This window comes from Monodelphis domestica, chromosome X (genome assembly GCF_027887165.1).
Source record: "Monodelphis domestica isolate mMonDom1 chromosome X, mMonDom1.pri, whole genome shotgun sequence".
Taxonomy (NCBI): Eukaryota; Metazoa; Chordata; class Mammalia; order Didelphimorphia; family Didelphidae; genus Monodelphis; species Monodelphis domestica.
The window spans coordinates 89,388,982-89,413,331 of record NC_077235.1 but is presented as its reverse complement, the minus strand read 5'-3'; the positions used below and the strand labels follow the sequence as shown (position 1 = coordinate 89,413,331).

Genomic DNA, 24,350 nt, shown 5'->3' with positions numbered 1-24,350 from the left:
TAATGTATAATATTCAATGTGCTTTTACTACAAGTATATCCGTGCCTATTGTGTCATATTTTCAATACCTACTCCAAAAAGGGAAACTTAGATCATAGTCTGCCCTTGCTCCATGTATGTGTGTGATAACTCCTTCCACCTAGGAGAGTCATTAACTGCGCGTCCACAGAAATTGTCCAACCTAGCGCACTCAGATGACCACTGAGGCTTTACTTTCAAATACCAGAACATCTTCCAATATTTGAATGGGAAGCCAATAGACCCCGAATCCAGAGGCCTGTCTGAATTCTGGGACTATTGGGAGGGAGCAAGAAACCATTCCCATGAAGATATTACCCCAAAAGACAGGATTTCCAGAGTATTGGTTAACAATGGTACTAACGCTCAAGTACACCCACGGTGGTTGGCACGTAACGTCCACCTAGGTATTGCCAGGAACATAATCTTTGCATGGATGTGAAGGATCTTTTTCAATAACTTAGGTTCCTGATTAAAGATTTCAGAGCGCATTTTGCGTGATGTCTCAGACCTTTCTTAGATAGTAACATCAGGATCATCTGTCCATTAAACCTGCCTGTGTAGCATTTTCTGCCTTGCACCTCACTTTTTGTTGTCAGAGGTTGTAGCTCTCTCTGAGGTGAGAGAAGCCACAAGGAAGGAAGATAGAGACAGGATAGAAGTTTTGATACCACGAGGGAAGTGACGGAGTCCTGATAGAGATATGAGGTGTTCAGAATGAGTCTTTATTAATTATCAATGAGCCACAGCTGAGCTCTGATCAAAGGACCAATTCAGTAGGCTATTCCAGTCCTGAGATCCATACCACATAGGTCAGAGAGGTGAATAGAGAAAGATTAAAGATGGAGCTTGGCCAGAGGCCAAGCTCCTGCAAGGACTGCCATCAGCTAGCCTGAAAGGGAGAGAGAGGAGAGAGAGCGAGGCGGAGCTTGCTGGGCCATAAATACCATTTGCTACGTAGTACATAGGGATGACCCTCATTGGTCAATGACAAGGCATAGGTGTGGTTTCTCTTAACCAAGTGAGAACAAAGAAACTTGTTTTCCCGCCTAACCTGGGAGAAGCTGGGGTCAAGGGTCAGGGGCCTTCCCAGCCATGAGCACTACTGAGCATGCCCAAGACTGACTGTTCCCCTTGCCCCTGGGCTGCTACATCTCCCCCTTTTTGTTTTACACACAAATGAATAGTGTAATATCAAAATGTAGCAACATTACAGCTTTAACAAATACAAACACTCTGGTGCATAATCATATTCTGATACAGAGATGAAAAACCTATCCTGATTGTATAACTTAGATATCCCAATCAAGAATGAACATCAGCATAAACTGATTCAGTGATCAATCTTAAAAAATTCCCAAACTGATCTTTCTATCTGTCTGTCTGCATTTCAAGATCAATGCAACAGTCTTAGTAGATATAAAGATGTTAAGAAAATAATTTCCACGCTACTGATCCTGATCTAATGAGGTAGAATTCTATGGTTCACATGACAGGTGCAATAACCAAACATGCCACCTTTCACAGTCTGGACTATCAGAAGTTGTCAGCCTTTTCAACAGTTAGCAAAATACTATCCCTGGAGATGAAGGATAAGTCCTTCCTTTCTCTTGTCCTGATACTGCATCTTGGGGATCTTTCCGTGCTCACTGCCAGATGCCTGCCACATAGGAAACTGGTTGATAGCTCGATGCCAGGACATCCAGCGACTGAGGGTGTCAGTACGCCATGTCTCCGCATTTCCCAACCTCAAACATCCATTTCACACGGAAAATGCAACCGTGGCTGAGGCTGTCTGGTCCATAATGAAAGATTCATTATGATTCCCCTTACATGCAATCAGACATCACTCTCCAGTATGGTCATCTGAAAATTAACAATTGCTGTCATGTTCTCATGTTCACCGACTGTTAGGTGACTGTAATTCTAGAAATCTTTGCACCTTCATAATTCTGGATCAGAGCATTAACAGTACTTTCTTTGTACTCAAAGTTCTGGCCTTAATAGTGTAAAAGAAAAAAATCAAGGTTGATCAATCAAGAGTGACTTTAAAAAGTGTCCTCTATCACACCTAGCAGATTAGCTAACATGACAGCTATGCAAAGTAATGAATGCTGGAGGGGATGTGGCAAAGTGGGGACATTAATTCATTGCTGGTGGAGTTGTGAATTGATCCAACCATTCTGGAGGGCAATTTGGAACTATGCCCAAAGGGCGATAAAAGACTGTCTGCCCTTTGATCCAGCCATAGCACTGCTGGGCTTGTACCCCAAAGAGATAATGGACAAAAAGACTTGTACAAAAATATTCATAGCTGCGCTCTTTGTGGTGGCCAAAAATTGGAAAATGAGGGGATGCCCCTCAATTGGGGAATGGCTAAACAAATTGTGGTATATGTTGGTGATGGAATATTATTGTGCTAAAAGGAATAATAAAGTGGAGGAATTCCATGTGAACTGGAACAACCTCCAGGAAGTGATGCAGAGCGAAAGGAGCAGAACCAGGAAAACATTATACACAGAGACTGATACATTGTGGTACAATCGAAGGTGATGGACTTCTCCATAAGTATCAATGCAATTTCCCTGAACAATCTGCAGGGATCTAAAAAAAAAAAATACTACCCACAAGCAGAGGATAAACTGTGGGAGTAAAAACACCGCTGAAAAGCAACTGCTCGACCACAGGGTTGGAGGAGATAAGACTGAGGAGAGACTCTAAATGAACACTATAATGCAAACTCCAACAACAGGGAAATGGGTTCGAGTCAAGAACACATGTGATAACCAGTGGAATCATGCGTCGGCTATGGGAGAGGGAAAGGCGGGGGGGGGGGGGGGAGGAAAAGAAAACGATCTTTGTTTCCAGTGAATAATGTATGAAAACGACCAAATAAAATAATATTAAAATTTAAAAAAAAAAAAAAGACAAAAAAAAAGTGTCCTCTAAAAACATAAATACTGATCTCTATAAGATTCCTCTCCCTTTTCTTTTTGTTTGTGTGTTGGGAGAGATTCCTTCAAAGAAAAACATCCTCTCTAAACATTTCTGGAGGATCATGTTATCACATGTCAAATGATCTCAGAAAATTGATCCTGGGAACCTGATCCCAAAATTAATACAAGATTCTCTTGGCTCTTGGCTCATAGTCTATGTGGTATCTTTGAAACTGAGCCAATGTGAAATATCAGAACTTATATTCCCAATGATTTCTAATTCCTGATCTAAATAGATCAAAATTCGCCTTGTATATGAACATAATTTTGCACCATTACAGGCTTTGCAAAAACATCAATACATCAATCACAGTGCAATTTTTAACAAATACCAATATTCCCATCCATTTTACATTCTCAATTGTAGCTTAAATAACCATGATGGTGATAATGAAGTAATATTTCAAGTTCTGACTGCATATTCCTAATGTCTTCCTTATTTTAAATCTCTGTTTGTATAAATAAACCCATCAATATGATAACCAAGCCTATACCATTACCAATTTTTTCAAAATTAATTCCACCAAACCAATGTTTGGGTAAATAGAAGCTTAAGTTGTTTCCCATGTAGAAACAATTTCTACAGTTTCTTGTACCTACAGCATTTGACATAGCTTTTTCATTCCTAATTGTCAGTGAATAATATTCAATGTGCTTTTTCTACAAGCTTATCTGTGCCTATTGTGTCATGTTTTCAATCCATACTCCAAAACAGTAAAACTTAGATTATACTTTGCCCTTGCTCCATGTTCTTGTGCAATAATAATTTTTTCCACCTAGGAGAGACAATGACTGCGCGTCCACAGAAATTGTCAAACCTAGAGCCCTCAGTTTTTCATGAGGTCTTACTTCCATATACCAGAACGTCTTCCAGTATATGAAAGGGAAGCCAATAGATCCCGAATCCAGCGGCCGTCTGAATTCTGGGACTGTTGGAGGAGAGCAAGACATTTTTCCTATTAAGATATTACCCACAAAGACAGGGTATCAGGAGTAATGGTTAACAATGGTATTAACACTTAACTACTGCTATGGTAGTCAGCCCTTAATGTAATGTCAGGAACATAATCTTTGCCTGGATGTCAATGATCTCTTACAATAACTCAAGTTCCTGATTAAAGATTTCCTAATGTCTTTTTCCTGATCTCTCATTCTTTCTTGAGAGTAACATCAGTGTCATCTGTCCATTAAACCTGTCTGTGCAGCATTTTCTGCTTAGCACCTCATTTTTGATGTCAGAGGTATCATATCTATGCTATGAATGAAAGTTTTCTATCTCCTACTCTTTGGAGAGTCCTACCAAGGTCTATACCCTTGTTGATAACAGCATTTCTTACAAGTGGTAGCTTTACAATGCATACAATTCATAATGCATACAAAATTCCCTTTGACAGTATCATATACAAAATACAAGGTATACTTTAGTAGCTAGACAATTTGTAGCTATGTCATCTCAATCCCATCGCGAAGTCTTTGGAATGTGGGATGTATCTGGTGTCTTGTACAGACACAAGTGTGATTTAGTCCTTCTGAGTTAGCATACTTGATGTTGCTCTGGGTACCACATCTCAATGGATGTCAGCATGACAAGTGTCCTTCAGTGGCCTAATAGCCAATGTCTCTAATAGTGTAATGTCATTGTTCTAGAGTGATATTAGTCACCAAAGAAGTGTCCTTCCAGCGAGTCTGGATTTTGGCTGGCATGTAGATAGCTGATGCCATCACCTTCCGTCTGCTTCTCTTCCTGGTCTGTATCAGCTGGCATGAAGCATGACGTGGGAGACCAGATGTTTTCATTGTCTGTGAACATATAAACAAGACCTCGACCCAACGTTATCATCCCCTTGGGTCCCTTACAGTCTTAATATCTTGATGATTTTTAACCCAATTCAGGTATCTCACACAATGTGATCTTTATCATTACATTCAATATTGATTGTTACAAAGCTTTAACTTATATTCTTTCTGGGGTGTAGAAGAGATAGATGATTAGTGATACCATATCCACCTCTTTCCTTATGAAAGTGGAAATGTCACAGCTAGACAAAATTGACTTCTAGATAAGTCTGATTCTAGCAAAAACATATTGTTTGCAAATATAATGTACCCTTTAAGACAATAATCATCATTACGTGTTGGATAGTAATACCCATTTGTGCTGCAGGTGGACAGCATTCCTTATACTGTCATAACATTCCCAATTATACCCTTTTGATATTTGATCAAATTTGGCTAACATGGAACAATTCCAATAATATCATTTCAAGTTACACATTGTACCAGTACCATTCAAAATTGTCAGGCATGTAATAGTTAGATCTTTTACCAAATACCCATATATTCCTAGAACAGAATATCTGTTAGTGACTCAATGATACTCTTCTGCATGTACATTGTTTCTCATACAATTACATGTGTGTGTGCATAGTGTGTTAAACCTGCCTATAGGGCAGTCTTTACAGTCCATGTGCTGTATTTCTGGTGTCCTGTGCCAGACACCTCTGCCTTCTGTCCTTCTTCCGGGCAGATTTTCTTGCCATCAGATGCTCTTAATCATCTTCCATGGACTCCATGTATCTGAGAAAGTAAACAGAAAACCTCGACCCCAAATGAAAGCCTCATTGGGTCTTAGAAAGTTAGAAAGTGACAGAACATCTATACCTTCAGTTTTTGAACCTTGGGGCTCATGAATTCCTTTGAGCTCTTTTTACCCTAGCTTGCATGTAAGCCATGAGCTATGCAATTTAGCCTTTGCATTGCTGTTAAAAGCCCTGCTATTCCAAGCTGTTTGGAATAGACAGTTGTGCACAGTTATTCATAAAATCTGCAATCACTTTGCTCACTTCTTCATTTGAGCTTGAACCCATAAACCAGGAGAGTAAGTATCTCCCATCACTTTTCACAGTTCAACCTTTGTGCCAGGAGCAAACTGAAATGCACCTTTTGCTCCAAAATATGCAGTGGATATCTATCAGAGGTGAAATTAATCCACAGCAGTTTGCATTGATAAGCGATATCACCTGCTTGTTCAGGATATAGATGTACCATAGATCTGGCCCTCTGCTAGAGCAGAGAATGCCAGCAGCTGTGTGTTCAAAACAGCATGTATAGATGCTTAAATATTTGCTTTTTCAAACCCATAATCATAAAAATATTCTATAAATCACTTATGAATTGACCCATGTGTGCTGGGATCTTAAGTCTTTGTCTGCCTGCACACAATTTTTGCTTTTTGAAAAATTTCCACCTTGTGCAGTTATTAAAATTATAGCATTGTCTTATGCTGTAAAAATATGCACAGAATTATCAAACAATTGCATAGAAGTTGTTATTTCTGAACTACTGCCCTTAGCTTCATAACTGAAAAGATCTTAATACTGTGAATAAAATCATTACTTTCATCTGCTAATTCTGCAAATCTTCACTGCAGAAGTAATTCAAATTATGCCAGTAACCTTTGAATTTGCCTTATTATCATAGGTCTCTTTTCAATATCATGATCAGCTTCAATATCTGCAATTTTAATACATGATAGTATTGCCTCTTTCAAATCCTTAATAAATTACTGTACTGAGTAACAGAGTTCCTGATAACCTTAATAATTAACCACTGGTAAACAGATTAAATCCTTCTAACCATGCTTTTACTCTGCTGAGCATGTGTCTTAATTTTCCATAGTAAAAGCTATTCTAGTTATAAATCATTTGCTTTCTGGATACAGGTATAGTAATGTGCCCAGTAAAAAGTTTCTGAACTGCATACAGGCTGTTTGAATAAGCTCTGCTCAAGATTCATCCTGTTGCTTTATGTGCTGCTTAGAAAAGTGTTAATAATTCCTCCATAGTTAAAATTAGAAAGCCTTAGAAATTCCTTTAAATCATATTCCAATTCATGCTTATTATATCTTAGTATGAAGTTTTCTTCTAGCCAATTACAGCCTTAGCGATAAAACTTGCAACCTCAGTTGCTCTGATGCTATCTTCCACGTGGCTCAAGCCACGTGGCCGGTAGAGAGAAAACATTTCAAGCTGCTTCAGATTTAAACCCAAACCTTAAAAGATTTCTGTTTGCACTTTAATTACCTCGTGATTCATACCAAAATTTCTCTACTGATAAAACATTTCTAGTCCTGATATTCTGTGGCATATAACAAAAGTCAGAGAAAGATATTTAATTCTCCTTTTTAACTTCCTTTATCAAAAAATATAAGCAGACATTCCTTTATAATTTTGCCTACATCCAACCTAAATTAAAATTCAAATTCCCAAATCTTACTTTACTATATTTGCAATCGCCCAGGTAAAGCCTGCCTTTACCTGGCTGGACCTCAAACAAAAGAGTTCCTAGGACCTTTTTTCAAATGCTAAATGAGTTCGGAGGCTTGCCCTAAAAAAAAAATCTTCTGCCTTTGGTTACAGAATGGCAATATCTTTTTACAACTTAGGCTGTTCTGAATTTAACCTAATTCAGGATTATTACCTTGATTCCTTAATTTTGCTGAGACCTACGGTTTTATTAGGAAAAATTTTTTTTTGTTTTTTATCCGTTTTTTCCAAGTAATTCTGATCTTTTAAATGCCCTGAAAGCAACCACTTCCTGATAGGCCTTTCAAATGCATCTGAGTCCGACCTCTCCTGAAAGGGCACCGGGAGTTTCCTGTAAAGATTAGCTTGCAGAACTTTTGAAATAAGAAGTGTTTAAGAAAGAACTCCTTAGCATTCTGCAGCAGTTTCTGCCTTGCTTCCTCCCTAGCCTTTCCCGCTTTTGCGTATGAATAGCAGCCTGGCTTTTGGAGCCTTTTGTGTCAGGAGCCGGTAAATTTGACTTTGCTTTCCTGGTGAAATTTTAACTCCTGCTTTTTCTTTTCCCAGTTGCTCCTTTTGAAATTCACTAGGCTCTAGCAACCGTTTGTTTCAGACTGATTTCTCAAGTTTTCAATCGCCCCTAGTGAGGGTTTCCCTGGGTCAAATTTTCTTTTTCCTTCCCGTCCCCCTCAGACCACTCCTCAGGTGTTTCTTAACCTCCGGAGATCCAGGTCCGAGAGAGGAGGCCTCCGACTAGCAGACCCAGGTGGGGGAGGGAAACTGCACCTCCCTGACAGAGATAGTTTAAGAATAGAGGATCCTCTCTGACCGACCGTGTGCTTCCCTCATCCTGATTCACCGTCTCAGGCAATTAAGCTCTTGAGACTTCCATTTCTCCCCCATCAAGCTACGACATTAAGAGTCGAGCAGGGTTCAGAGGGGAGACCCACCTCAAGCAGAGGAGGACTTACCGTCCTTGGCCAGAGGATCGGCAACCTTCCTGGACTTCCGGCACCCGCCTACTATTAGCCTCGTGTCCTCGAACGCGTTCTCCCATTCGCTGTGTGAAATAAAAGAGTGGAATGCCTCGAGAAAGTTGGGCGCCATCTGTAGCTCTCTCTGAGGTGAGAGAAGCCACAAGGAAGGAAGATAGAGACAGGATAGAAGTTTTGATACCACGAGGGAAGTGACGGAGTCCTGATAGAGATATGAGGTGTTCAGAATGAGTCTTTATTAATTATCAATGAGCCACAGCTGAGCTCTGATCAAAGGACCAATTCAGTAGGCTATTCCAGTCCTGAGATCCATACCACATAGATCAGAGAGGTGAATAGAGAAAGATTAAAGATGGAGCTTGGCCAGAGGCCAAGCTCCTGCAAGGACAGCCATCAGCTAGCCTGAAAGGGAGAGAGAGGAGAGAGAGCGAGGCGGAGCTTGCTGGGCCATAAATACCATTTGCTACGTAGTACATAGGGATGACCCTCATTGGTCAATGACAAGGCATAGGTGTGGTTTCTCTTAACCAAGTGAGAACAAAGAAACTTGTTCTCCCACCTAACCTGGGAGAAGCTGGGGTCAAGGGTCAGGGGCCTTCCCAGCCATGAGCACTACTGAGCATGCCCAAGACTGACTGTTCCCCTTGCCCCTGGGCTGCTACAGAGGTATCAGATCTATGCTATGAATGAAAGTTTTCTATCTCCTCCTCTTTGGAGAGTCATACCAATGTCGTAGCATTTCTTACAGTACAAGTAGTAGTTTTACAATGTATCCTTTTGACAGTATCTTAGACATACAAAATGAAAGGTATACATTCACGTCTAAACAATTGTAGCTATTTTGTTTCGATTCCATAACAAAGACCTCGGAGTGTGGGATTTATCTGATGTCTTAGACAGACACGAGTGCGGTTTAGTCCTTCTGAGTTAGCATCCTTGCTCTTGGTTTGGGTACACTATATCAATGGATGTCAGCCGGACAAGTGTCCCACAGTAGCCTAATAGCAAATGTCACTAATAGTGTCATGTCAGTCTTCTGGAGTGATCTTAGTCACCGGTGAAGTGTCCTTCCAGCGTGCCTGGATAGTGGTTGGCGTGTAGTTAGCTGATGTCAACAGCGTTGGTCTGCTTCTCTTCCTGGTCTTGTGTTGGCTGGCATGATGTGCTTTGTGGGTGACCAGATGTTTCCACTATCTGTCAACATACAGACAAGACCTCGACCCAACGTTATCATCCCCTTGGGTCCCTTACGGTCTTAATTTCTTGGTAATATTCAACCCAATTCAGATATATCCTACAATGTAATCTTTAGCATGACATTCAAACTGTTATTGCAGAGTTGTAACTTATGTTCGTTTTAGGGTGTGGAAGAGATAGACGGTTAGTGATACCACTTCTATCCTTCTTTCTTATGAAAGTTGAAATGCCACAGCTGAACAAAATTGACTCTTAGATAAGTCTGATACTAAGAAAGTCGTGCTGTTGTTTGCCAATATAATGTACCCTTGAAGACAATAATCATATATACATTTTGGAGGATAGTAACAAATCGTACTGCAATTGGACAGTATTTATGATACAGTCATAACCTTCTCAATTGTACCATTTGATATTTGATCATATTTGGGTAACATGGAACAAATCCACAAAAATAACGTTAAGTTACCTGTTATGCCAATACCATTTGAAATATGCAGGTATGTGATAACGTTTGATCTTATAACAAACACCCATAAATCTGTAGCACAGACTATCTGTCAGGGACTTAACGATATTCTTCTGTAGGCAAATTGTTTTTCATACAATGACATGTGCGTGGATAGTGTGTTAGACCTGCCTATAGGGCAGTGATGATCTTTCCAGCTCATTTGCAGTTTTTCCAGGTGTCCTGTGCCAGACACCTCTGCAGTCTGTCCTATTTCTGGTGAGATTTTCTTGCCATAAGATCATCCTCTGATGATCCGGGTCATCCTCCATTGACTTCTTGTATCTCAGGAAATAAACAGAAAATCTCGACCCCAAATGAAAGCCTCATTTGGTCTAATAAAGTTAGAAAGTAACTGAACATGAATACCTTCAGTTTTTGAACCTTGGGGCTTATCCAATCCTTTGAGCTCTTTTTGCCATAGCTTGCATATAAGCCACGAGCTATCCAATTCAGCCCATGTGTTGCTATTAAAAGCACTGCTATCCCAAGATGTTTGGAATAGACAACTATGCACAATTATTTATAAGTTCTGTAATCACTTTGGTCACTTCTTCATTTGAGCTTAATGCCATAAACCAGGAGAGTAACTATCTCCCTTCACCTTTCAGTGTTCAACTTTTTATCTCAGGAGCATCTTGGAATGCACCCTTTGTTCCAAAATGTGTGTAATGGATATTTTTCAGAGGTGAACATAATCCACAACATTTTGCAGTGGCTTTGAAACGTTTTACTCTTGACTTTGCAAGACCGCATACATAGATGCTTAATCTTTGCTTTTCCACACCAATAACCATAAAAACATCATACCATAAATCACGTATGATTTTACCAACGTATGCTGTGATCTTAAGCATTTGTCTATTTGCACACAATTTTTTGCTCTATGCAAAATTTTATCTTATGCAATCATTAACATTATAGTACTGTCTTATGTTGTAAAAGTATGCGCAGCTTTATCAGGCAGTTGCATAGGTGTTATAGTTAAGCTATAATAGTTAAATTCATAACTAAAAAGATTTCAATACTGTGACTAGAGTTATTAGTTTCATTCATTCCCATTCTGTCCCATGTAGGTGTAGAGTAGCCTATTCCACAGAGTAGGGTCAACAACAGTGCATCCACAGAGGTTGTCCAACCTTGAGCACTCAGTTGACCACTGAGGCTAGACTTTCCACAGACCAGAATGTCTTCCAGTATTAGAAGGGGGAAAATGATAATCCCCAAATCCAGTGGCCTGCCTGAACTCTGGGGCTGGTGGGAGCGAGCAGGAAAGAGTTTTCATCAAGATATCACCCCAACAGATGGGCTTTTCTAAGAGTAATGACAGAAGAATCAACCACGAAGCATATATGACAACCAAGCCCACAGATAAGCTCCTCTGCCCATCACTCATTTCCCAAGGATAGGACACATGAGGTGGCGATAACCATGGAGATCAGAACTGTGTTCAGAAATAGATAAAGAGCAAGCTCTGTCCCATGGAGTCTCGCTGCAAGCACAGACATTTAAGGCTTAATGATAGGGGTTAGAGCAGTAGAGGTGAAAAACTGAGCATGGCTAGAGGCCTGCTCCATGAGAGAGAGAGAGAAACAGACAGAGAGAGAGAGAGAGAGAGAGAGAGAGAGAGAGAGAGAGAGAGAGAGAGAGAGAGGTGGGGGGGAGAAGAAGAGAGAGAAGAAATATGAGTAGGTAAAGCTAGGCTGAGTCTGTGGGCTCGTCTATTTATTGATGATCATAGGTAAAGATACATAATGCATAGTAATTAATGAAGGAGTAGATTATCATTGGTTTAGAGGTACATTGTGACAAGATATGGGCATCCCCTTTTCTCAGCCTGGTGAGAACAAAGAAACCTGATTTTGCGCCTAATCCTGGGGGATGCTAGGATCAAGGGTCAAAGGCTTTACTTGCCATACCCAGGACTGAGCATGCTCTCTCCTAAGACAGCATTTACATTTTAATTTTTCCCCTTGACCATAGATAGGTGTGGACTGCTACATTGCCCCCTTTTTGTTTTACATCAAAACAAAGATGTGCAATATCAAAATGGGTGATAAATCAAGAGATACAGAGAAGTTAATTGAAATGGGGAGCTGAGATGGCCCGTGATACTATTTTCCTTAGAAAAATAATAAAAGGAAAATCTGAGACATAAGAGACCAAGCGGAAGTAAGAATTGCGAGATAGAAAGCGCCAAGAGTGGCGCTTGGACAGATAAAGAGAGACAGCAGGGAGAACTCCAAGGTTGCAGGAAACAGGAGAAAAAGCAGTGTGCCGCACCCCAGCCTTTATTGTGGATTGAGAGGTGATCAATTAATACGTGACATAGCAGGTAGTTCTTAACTATGGTTGGATAGACAGTGAGAAGGTCGGAGTAGGTGGGGATTCTCCTGACATGCGCTTTTCAAAGGAATGAGGTTTGACAAGGTGAGGGCTAAGCCTTTGTGACTCAGGCTCAGGAATTCTCTTGCCCTTAGAAGTGCCGATACATGGATCATGAATGGATCTGATCACGTACTTAATACATCAACCATAACCCCATGCCTTGTAGTTTATATATTCCCACCTTTTATTTTACAAAAATTTAATAAGAGGGTATCCTGTTAAAAAGAAATTGTAAACTTAATCAACAAACAGCAATACTAGTGAGCATAGTAGGATAATGAATCAAAAATGAATTCACAATCAAATATCAAAATGCAACATCACCTAGCCATAATGCTCTAAAAATGATCTTCATTTCCATTTAGCAAAGTCAAGCATAACAATTTTAATCATCAAAGATCACAAGAAATCATATAAAATAATAAGAAAATGATCTTCACTCCTTAGTGATCCTGAATTAATGTGATAGAAATCATAGGACAGCTGCATGGACATATCATATTACCCACGTATAGCCAGGATTACAAGAAGTTGTCAGATCTTCAATAGTTAAAGAAAAAGTCTTTCTCTCGAGATGAGAGGGAATCCTTGTCTTTCATTGGTTCTGAATGTGCATAGCCTTTGGGATATATAAGCCAAGATGCCTGCCACATAGACATATGGTTGCAGGGTTGGTACCAGGCTGACTTGTGAATGAGGGTGTCTGTAAGCTGGTAGTGGTGCTTACAAAAAGGGATTTTTCCTTTGTGGGTTGGGACCCGGGAAGAAGGAGCAGGGAGTCCGAGAATATGGGTGAAGAATGACAGACAGAGACAAGTCAGTTTAATAGATAGGGCAGGCGGGATTCCCTATGGTATTTTCCTTGGTCAAAGAATTAAAGGAAAATATGGGAAGCTTGCAGACACGTGGAAGTGAGGATTCCGAGATAGAAAGCATGTGGCCATGGGAGGCCAGTAAAGAGATAGTAGTGAAGCTTTAAGATTGCTGGAACAAGAGAGGCAATCACGCCTTTACCCCAGGCTTTCTTGGGGATAGCCAGGATCAATGACCAGGTAAGAAAACATAGATAATTCAGATTGGATGGGAAGGTAATGATGACAACTATTGGGTGTGTTGACCTCAACCGGCCCTTTTACCATGGAATTCGAGTCCGCACCAAATGTTAATGAGTTTGCATGGCTCTGTCAAGAGTCCACCCACAAATGTCAGAGTTCAAACCTTGTGTCTGAAGACACAATATCCATACATCAATTATATTTCTTAGATGTGAATATGCTTGGATTGCTACATAGCCCCCTTTTGTGTTAAAAAAAATAAGATGAAGGGCGAGTGATTTAAAATATAAAAAAAAATTGGGACTCAAATTAAAAATATGAAAATCATGTAGCATCATCAAATGATACTTCAAGTGATTCAAAATAGACACCCAAAACATATTGCAAAAACTTGGGATGTAAAAAGTAAGTGTGATTGTCAACAACAATGAAGATTTTACTCTCAACTTATTAATAATTTGATAATGATGAAAATGATCTTTATACTTAGTAATCAAAATCAAAGATAAAAGTCTAATAATAGCTTAAAAATAATGAGAAAAAGTAATAAGAAAAAATCGTACTTCAAAATGTATGAAAAGAAAAACAACATAGGATAATCAAAATATTCAGAGAAAATAAAGTAAAAGAGCATCAAATCCCAATTGCTCAATTGAAATAAGAATGGATAAAGATACTCTTAAAAGTACTTTCTCTCTTTCTCCCCCCCCCTTTTTTTGAATAGCATACCAAATAGATGAGCATCTTTTATATTTTTCAAACATTAGTACAAACATCAATTCAAGTATCAACATTCAGATGAACATTACATTTTGATTTGTTGTTGAAACAACAAGAATGAAGCTAATGAAGTGACATGGCAACTTTTGGCTGCACATTTCTTATATAAGCCTTATGGGTATGTCCAAAAATAAAATTTCTGATTCATATATCAGGATCAGAGCATTAGTAGTACTTACAATGTACTTCTTGTATTTCAAAGTAAATATATGGGAAAAATAATCTGAGAAAATGATCATGGAAAATGACCATAAAATGAATGCAAAATTTTAAACTAATGGCTCACCTTTCATGTGGCATAGCTGTAGCTGAGCCAATGTGTCGTGTCAGAATTGACATTCAAAAATGATTTCCATTTCCATCCTCGATGTTGACCAAGATTGACTTTGTAAAACTTTTATACAACTATAAATGCAACAATTAGTGCAAATTCTTAACAAGTACCAATATTCCCATAAACATTTCACTCTGATTTGTTGTTTAAATAACAGGAAAAAAGATAATGAAGTGCCATGGCAACTTCATACAACACCCATTCCTATTAAAAACACTAGAAAGCATAGAAATAGAAGGGTCATTCCTACAAATAAGAAACAGTATATATCTAAAACCATCAGTCAACATCATCTGCAATGGGTATAAACTAGATGCATTCCCAATAAGATCAGGAGTGAAGCAAGGATGCCCATTATCACCTCTACTATTTGACATTGTACTAGAAACACTAGCAGTAGCAATTAGAGAAGATAAAGGAATTGAAGGTATCAATATAGTCAAGGAGGAGACCAAGTTATCACTCTTTGCGGATGACATGATGGTCTACTTAAAGAATCCTAGAGATTCAACCAAAAAGCTAATTGAAATAATCAACAACTTTAGCAAAGTTGCAGGATACAAAATAAACCCACCTAAATCATCAGCTTTTCTATATATCTCCAACACAGCTCAGCAGCAAGAACAAGAAAGAGAAATCCCATTCAAAATGACCTTACACAAAATAAAATACCTAGGAATCTACCTCCCAAGACAAACACAGGAACTATATGAACACAACTACAAAACACTCGCCACACAACTAAAACTAGACTTGAGCAAATGGAAAAACATTAACTGCTCATCGATAGGACGAGCCAATATAATAAAAATGACCATCCTACCCAAACTTATTCATCTATTTAGTGCCATACCCATTAAACTCCCAAAATACTTCTTCACTGATTTAGAAAAAAAACATAACAAAGTTCATTTGGAAGAACAAAAGATTAAGGATATCCAGGGAAATAATGAAAGAAAACACATATGATGGGGGCCTTGCAGTCCCTGACCTTAAACAATATTACAAAGCAGCAGTCATCAAAACAATTTGGTACTGGCTAAGAAACAGAAAAGAAGATCAGTGGAATAGACTGGGGGAAAGCGACCTCAGCAAGAGAGTATACGATAAACCCAAAGATCCCAGCTTTTGGGACAAAAATCCACTATTCGATAAAAACTGCTGGGAAAATTGGAAGACAGTGTGGGAGAGACTAGGAATAGATCAACACCTCACACCCTACACCAAGATAAATTCAAACTGGGTGAGGGACTTAAACATAAAGAAGGAAACCATAAGTAAATTGGGTATACACAGAATAGTATACATGTCAGACCTTTGGAAGGGGAAAGGCTTTAAAACCAAGCAAGACATAGAAAGAATCACAAAATGTAAAATAAATAATTTTGATTACATCAAACTAAAAAGCTTTTGTACAAACAAAATCAATGTAACTAAAATCAGAAGGGAAACAACAAATTGGGAAAAAATTTTCATAGAAACCTCTGACAAAGGTTTAATTACTCATATTTATAAAGATCTAAATAAGTGCAAATTCTTAACAAGTACCAATATTCCCATAAACATTTCATTCTGATTTGTTGTTTAAATGACAGGAATGAAGATAATGAAGTGCCATGGCAACTTCTGGCTGCATATTTCTTATATCAGCCTTATTGAAATCTCTACTTCTGTATAAAAGAACCATTCAATATAACCAAGAATATAACATTGGCAATGTTTGAAAAATTCAGTCTACCAAACCAGTGTTTGGGTTCATTAGAAGCTTAAGTTGCTTTTCACATAGAAGCAATTTCTACCGCTTCTTGCTCACATAGAATTTGATGTAACTTCTTAATTCCTTGAAAATGTAAAACATCCAATGTGCTCTTTCTACAAGCTTATCAGTGCCAATTCCCCCCCCCCCAATCTTTAAATATACACTCCAAAGGGGAAACTTAGTGTATACTTTGCCTCTGTCTGATGGAGGTATAGAATGGCCTATTCCACAGAGCAGAGTCAACAACTGTGAGTCGACAGTGGCTGTCCAACCTTGAGCACTCAGTTTAACACTGAGGCTAGACTTCCCACAGACCATAACGTCTTCCAGTATTAGAAGGGGAAAATGATAGACCCCAAATCCAGAGGCCTGCCTGAACTCTGGGGCTGTTGGGAGCCAGCATGAAAGAGTTCCCATAAAGACATCACCGCAAAAGATGGGGGTTTTTAGGAGTAAGGTCCAAAAAGGGTATTGACATGGAACCACACCTATGGCGGTTGGCACATAATATCTATATAGGTATTTTCAGGAACATCATCTATACATAGATGTATCAATAACTTAGGTTCCTACTTAAAAATTTCAAAGTACATTCTGCCTGACATTTCATCCTTTTTTTTTAAGAGTTAGATCAGGACCATCTGTCCATCCTAAATCCCTGGGTAGCGTCTTCTGCTTTAAACATAATTATTTTTGTTGTCAGGATTACTAGGTCTATGCTGTGGATGAAAAATTCTATCTCCTTCTCCTAAGAGAGTCATACCAATGTCTCTACCCTTGTATAATAGTAGCATTTCTTACAATACAAATATGAATCTTACAATGCATACAAAATAAATTCCTTTTGACAGCATATAGCATCAACATATAAAACGAAAGGCATACAGTAGTGTCTGAACAACTGTAGCTATTCCCTTTTGACCCCATGGTCAAGTCTTTGGAGTGTGGGATCTTTATGGTGGTATCTATACCAAATAGATGAGCATCTTTTACATTTTTCAAACATTTGTGCAAACATCAATTCAAGTATCAACATTCCCATGAACATTACATTTTGATTTGTTGTTGAAACAACAAGAATGAAGCTAATGAAGTGACATGGCAACTTTTGGCTGCACATTTCTTATATGAGCCTTATGGGTATGTCCAAAAATGAAATTTCTGATTCATGTATCAGTATCAGAGCATTAGTAGTACTTACAATGTACTTGTAGTATTTCAAAGAAAATATCTGGGAAAAATAATCTGAGAAAATGATCACGGAAAATGACCATGAAATGAATGCAAAATTTTAAACTAACGGCTCACCTTTCATGTGGCATAGCTGTAGCTGAGCCAATGTGTCATGTCAGAATTGACAGTCAAAAATGATTTCTATTTCCCTAATCGATGTTGACCACGATTGACCCTGTAAAACTTTTGCCCAAGTATAAATGCAACAATGAGTGCAAATTCTTTACAAGTACCGATATTCCCATAAACATTACATTCTGCTTTGTTGCATTAATATGCCTCATATAAAGTTTCTGAACTTCATTCATGATTTTTAAACGATTTCTGCTCATTTCCTTCCTTGCTGACCTTATGCCGTGTTTAAAAAATAATAGTTCCTACAGATTTAAAATGTGAATGTATTAGAAAATTCTCTAAAGCATATACCAATTCATGCTGGTCATTTAAACACTTGCACTTAGTATTAACTTTCCTTTTGACCAATTCCAGTCCTTGGGATAAAACCTTATAACCTAATTCAGGCTGTGGGCATTGAAACCCTGACTTCTAGAGAAAGATAAGACCTTCATCCCTGAAGGCTTCTTTTCTCATGCAGCCTGCCCCTGTCCCCACAGAACTCTGCAAGCCAAAACAGCATTAAGGAGGCTACGGATAGCCCCCTGCAAACAGGAAGCAGGAGTTCTAGCTTGTGCTATAGCAAGCCAACCTATTGGAAGCTCTCACCATTATAGAGCTGATTAAGACCCTTCATCAGCAAAATTTTTACACCAGATGATTGGAAATTAAGAAAAGTATTACCTGCTGTTAAGAGCAAATGGATTCTTATTGAAATGCTACATTAAACAAGGAGGATTGACTTATCTCTCAGTCTTTTGCCCTTCCCTTCACTTATGATACTAACAATATACTTAACTCACTTCCTTTAACTGACTTATGTATCGTTGCTATCTTTCCCCTGCCTGTTGCTGCAGAAACTGACAGAAATATTCCATGTCAACCTCCGCTTCCACCCATGCTTAATGTAGTATTATGATCATTTTAAATTTATAGAAATAAGCAGGTAGAAAGGCTTCCACCAAAACTCTCCACCAGTTTAGCATATCTAAAAGAAACAAGCTTTTTAAAACACAGCCAGAGAATGCAGGAGGACTCTTGTTTAAACGTAAAGGTATAAACCTGATATGTCTTTCAAACCGATCTTTGCTAAGACATGGTATTACCATGAAGCAAAGTTTAAAAACTAAATCGTCTTAATTGGGATTAGACATGGCAAATTTATATAGGAATGTCTGATTATATTTCTTGATAGGAAAAGTTTTACAGTTAAAAATCTTTATCTGGATTTTGTCACATGCTACAAGAGATATTTTATCTGTAATCATATTTTAAAATGAATTATAGTATAATTGTAGGTTAAATACCAAGATATAAACACTATTTTTCCAAGGCTTTTAGAGGTAAATCCACATGGACTCTAGCAACCATGTGACTCACTGCCACAAGTATTTGGATCTGGAAAGGAAATTTCATCCAGCAGTTTGATCAATTGATCATGCCATATAGAGGGCAATACTCCTACACCTCAGGTTACAAGTTTTTATGACAAGTATTGAATACTATCAAAAGCAAAATTAACAACCAGTGCCATTTTTTAACTGCCTAGCATCAATTGGCATATGCTTCAGAGAAATTTCTAATAGATTCAAATTTTAAATATGTTGGTATCATTACATTTTCAAACTGGACATAAGGTCAGCAAGGATAAAACCTAGCAGCCAATATTTAAAAACCTGAATGAAGATCAAAATTGTATGTAAGCCACATTATTGCAACTTTATCCAAAAGGCAAATTGTTTAGAATCATTCAATCTCAAAAGAATATAGGATCAATTCTAAATATGAGACACATTCTCAACATTGCAAGGCATCAAAGTAAAAACAGTGCTGGGAGGATTCAAATTTTTAATCAGCAGTAAATTATGAAGGTTAAGAATTAATTTGTTAACCAGCAACAGTGCCTTATTTGTGGTTTAGAATCGGCGACACTACCACTTATTCAAATTGCATATATCGATCCTGAGCATGATTGCAGTCTAAAACCAATTACTAGTATACAAGCTCAAATATTACTTGCGCAACATGGTCCATTTTGGCAACAGAATTTTGTAAAACTCATAGGTAAAATTGATAATTCCATTCATATTATCAAAATCTTTTCAGTCATGAATTTAAATTGGATAGATTAAAAATAATAACATCACGGCAATTGCTGTGCTTCCATTTACTGCATCTATTTAGGGTACGGCAGCTATTGATGCATGCACAGTATAAGTTTATACAAAAGCAAAAGTTACATGCAGGTAGGGATGAGACAGCTGTCCCTTTTACCAGCACGTTCACTATTCTCCTTGGTCCTCACCATGTCCTGGGTAGGTCTGTGAAAGGAGTGAAGCAGGTAGAGAAGGCACTAGACGCTGCTGCCTGGCTGGCTGGCTGACTGCGTGCTGGCATCAGTGCCTGCCTAGATAGAGAGATGGCTGGAACCTATAGGGTAGCCTGGTAACTCTTGGGCTCTACTTGTACCTTGTGTTCTTGGCTGTCCATCAGAATGGGATGCCACAGAGCGGTCAGCTGTAGTAGAAAAAGCAGCACCAGCAGCAGCAGCAGGAGTGCTATGGCAGGAATTCTGTTCCATGTCTAGGACTCCTGCCTTTTGGGTTGAAGGTTTAATGTCCAGTTCTGGCTCTGATTTCATGGAGGACACACACACACACACACACGGTAATGCAACACACAAGAGGTACTTTATTGAGCAAACCATAGCTTGGGGCTGAGCACCAAAAGTGCTGGCCCCGAGGCTGTGATTGGCAGGCTTTTTATACACTTTTAGGGTATTAGACTCTTAGATAAGTCTGATACTAAGAAAGTCGTGCTGTTGTTTGCCAATATAATGTACCCTTGAAGATAATAATCATATATACATTTTGGATAATAGTAACAAATCCTACTGCAATTGGACAGTATTTATGGTACAGTCATAACCTTCCCAATTGTACCATTTGATATTTGATCATATTTGGGTAACATGGAACAAATCCACAAAAATAACGTGAAGTTACCTGTTATGCCAATACCATTTGGAATTTTCAGGTATGTGATAACGTTTGATCTTATAACAAACACCCATAAATCTGTAGCAGAGACTATCTGTCAGGGACTTAACGATATTCTTCTGTAGGCAAATTGTTTTTCATACAATGACATGTGCGTGGATTGTGTGTTAGACCTGCCTATAGGGCAGTGATGATCTTTCCAGCTCATTTGCAGTTTTTCCATGTGTCCTGTGCCAGACACCTCTGCAGTCTGTCCTATTTCTGGTGAGATTTTCTTGCCATTGGATGCTTTTGGTCATCCTCCGTTGACTTCTTTTTTCTGAGGAAATAAACAGAAAGTCTCGACCCCAAATGAAAGCCTCATTGGGTCTAATAAAGTTAGAAAGTAACTGAACATAAATATCTTCAGTTTTTGAACCTTGGGGCTTATCCAATCCTTTGAGCTCTTTTTGCCATAGCTTGCATATAAGCCACGAGCTATCCAATTCAGCCCATGTATTGCTATTAAAAGAACTGCTATCCCAAGATGTTTGGAAAAGACTACCGTGCACAATTATTTATAAGTTCTGTAATCACTTTGGTCACTTCTTCATTTGAGCTTAATGCCATAAACCAGGAGAGTAACTATCTCCCAGCCCCTTTCAGTGTTTAGCTTTTGATCTCAGGAGCATGTTGGAATACATCCTTTGTTCCGAAATGTGTGTAATGGATATTTTTCAGAGGTGAACATAATCCACAACATTTTGCAGTGGCTTTGAAACGTTTTACTCTTGACTTTGCAAGACCGCATACATAGATGCTTATTCTTTGCTTTTCCACACCAAAAACCATAAAAACATCATACCATAAATCACGTACGATTTTACCAACGTGTGCTGTGATCTTAAGCATTTGTCTATTTGCACACAATTTTTTGCTCTATGCAAAATTTTATCTTATGTAATCATTAACATTATAGTACTGTCTTATGTTGTAAAAGTATGCGCAGCTTTATCAGGCAGTTGCATAGGTGTTATAGTTAACTTATAATAGTTAAATTCATAACTAAAAAGATTTCAATACTGTGACTATAGTTATTAGTTTCATTCATTCTCATTCTGTCCCATGTAGGTGTAGAATAGCCTATTCCACAGAGTAGGGTCAACAACAGTGCATCCACAGAGGTTGTCCAACCTTGAGCACTCAGTTGACCACTGAGGCTAGATTTTCCACAGACCAGAACGTCTTCCAGTATTAGAAGGGGGAAAATGATAATCCCCAAATCCAGTGGCCTGCCTGAACTCTGGGGCTGGTGGGAGCGAGCAGGGAAGAGTTCTCATCAAGATATCACCCCAACAGATGGGCTTTTCTAGGAGTAATGACGGAAGAATCAACCACTAAGCATATAAGACAACCAAGCCCACAGATAAGCTCCTCTGCCCATCACTCATTTCCCAAGGATAGCACACATGGGGTGGCGATAACCATGGAGATCAGAACTGTGTTCAGAAATAGATAAAGAGCAAGCTCTGTCCCATGGAGCCTCGCTGCAAGCACGGACATTTAAGGCTTAATGATAGGGGTTAGAGCAGTAGAGGTGAAAGACTGAGCATGGCTAGAGGCCTGCTCCATGAGAGAGAGAGAGAGAGGGGGGGGGAGAGAAGAAGAGAGAGAAGAAATATGAGTAGCTAAAGCTTGGCTGGGTCTGTGGGCTCGTCTATTTATTGATGATCATATGCAAAGATACATAATGCATAGTAATTAATGAATGAGTACATTATCATTGACTTAGAGGTACATCGTGACAAGATATGGGCATCCCCTTTTCTCAGCTTGGTGAGAACAAAGAAACCTGATTTTGCGCCTAATCCTAGGGGATGCTGGGATCAAGGGTCAAAGGCTTTACTTGCCATACCCAGGACTGAGCATGCTCTCTCCTAAGACAGCATTTACATTTTAATTATTCCCCTTGACCATAGATAGGTGTGGACTGCTACATCTCCCCCTTTTTGTTTTACATCAAAACAAAGATGTGCAATATCAAAATGGGTGATAAATCAAGAGATACAGAGAAGTTAATTGAAATGGGGAGCTGAGATGGCCCCTGATACTATTTTCCTTAGAAAAATCCTTACAGGAAAATATGAGACAGAAGAGACCAAGCTGAAGTAAGAATTCTGAAATAGAAAGCACATGGCCAAGAGTGGCTCTAGGACAGATAAAGAGAGACAGCAGGGAGAACTCCAAGGTTGCAGGAAACAGGAGAAAAAGCAGTGCGCCTCACCCCAGCCTTTATTGTGGATTGAGAGGTGATCAATGAATACGTGACATAGCAGGTAGTTCTTAACTTTGGTTGGATAGACAATATGAAGGTCAGAGTAGGTGGGGATTCTCCTGACATGAGCTTTTCAGAGGAATGAGGTTTGACAAGGTAAGGGCTAAGCCTTTGTGACTCAGGCTCAGGAATTCTCCTGCCCTTAGAACTGCCGATATACTGATCATGAATGGATCTGATCGTGTACTTACTACATCAACCATACTTCCATGCCTGGTAGGTTACATATCCCCCCCTTTTTTTTTCACAAAGATTAAATACGAGAGTATCCAGTTAAAAAGCAATTGTAAACTTAATCAACAAACAGCAATACTAGTGAGTGTAGTAGGATAATGAATCAAAAATGAATTCACAATCAAATATCAAAATGAAAAGTCACTTAGCCATAATGCTGTAAAAATGATAAGTATGATCTTCATTTCCATTTAGCAAACTCAAGCTTTACAATTTTCATCATCAAAGATCACAGGTAATCATATAAAATAATAAGAAAGTGATGTTCACTCCTTAGTGATCCTGAATTAAGGTGATAGTAATCATAGGACAGCTGCATGGACATATCATATTACCCATGTATAGCCAGGATTATAAGAAATTGTCAGATCTTCAATAGTTAAAGAAAAAGACTTTCTCTCGAGATGAGAGGGAATCCTTGTCCTTCCCTTGTTTCGATTATGCATAGCCTTTGGGATATATAAGCCAAGATGCCTGTCACATAGACATATGGTTCCAAGGTTGGTACCAGGCCGACCTGTGAATGAGGGTGTCTGTAACCTGGTAATGTTGGTTACAAAAAGGGATTTTTCCTTTGTGGGTTGGGTCTCGAGAAGAAGGAGCAGGGAGTCTGAGAAAATGGGTGAAGAATGACAGACAGAGACAAGTCAAACTAATAGATAGGGCAGAAGGGATCCCCTATGGTATTTTCCTTGGTCAAAGAATTAAAGGAAAATATGAGAAGCTTGCAGACATGTGGAAGTGAGGATTCTGAGATAGAAAGCATGTGGCCAAGAGAGGCCTTAGTAAAGAGACTGTAGTGAAGCTTTAAGATTGCTGAAACAAGAGAGGGAATCACGCCTTTACCCCAGGCTTTCTTGGGAATATCCAGGATCAATGACCAGGTAACAAAGCATAGATAATTCAGACTGGATGGGAAGGTAATGATGACACCTTTTGGGTGTGTTGACCTCAACCTGCCCTTTTACCAAGGAATTTGAGTCTGCACCAAATGTTAATGAGTTTGCATGGCTAGGTCAAGAGTCCACCCACAAATGTCAGAGTTCAAACCTTGTGTCTGAAGACACAATATCCATACATCAATTATATTTCTTAGATGTGAATATGCTTGGAATTCTATAT

The 24,350-nt window shown here is 38.8% G+C and overlaps 1 long non-coding RNA gene across 1 annotated transcript in view; it reads right to left on the bottom strand.

Annotated features, from left to right (window-relative positions):
- Positions 1–3,243: 3,243 nt before the first annotated feature.
- LOC130456145 (uncharacterized) overlaps positions 3,244–24,350 on the bottom strand; it is a 65,394-nt gene continuing 44,287 nt past the window's right edge. Inside the window, exon 2 of the long non-coding RNA XR_008914653.1 lies at positions 3,244–5,452. This is a non-coding gene — a long non-coding RNA (uncharacterized LOC130456145). The remainder of the gene's footprint in view (positions 5,453–24,350) is intronic.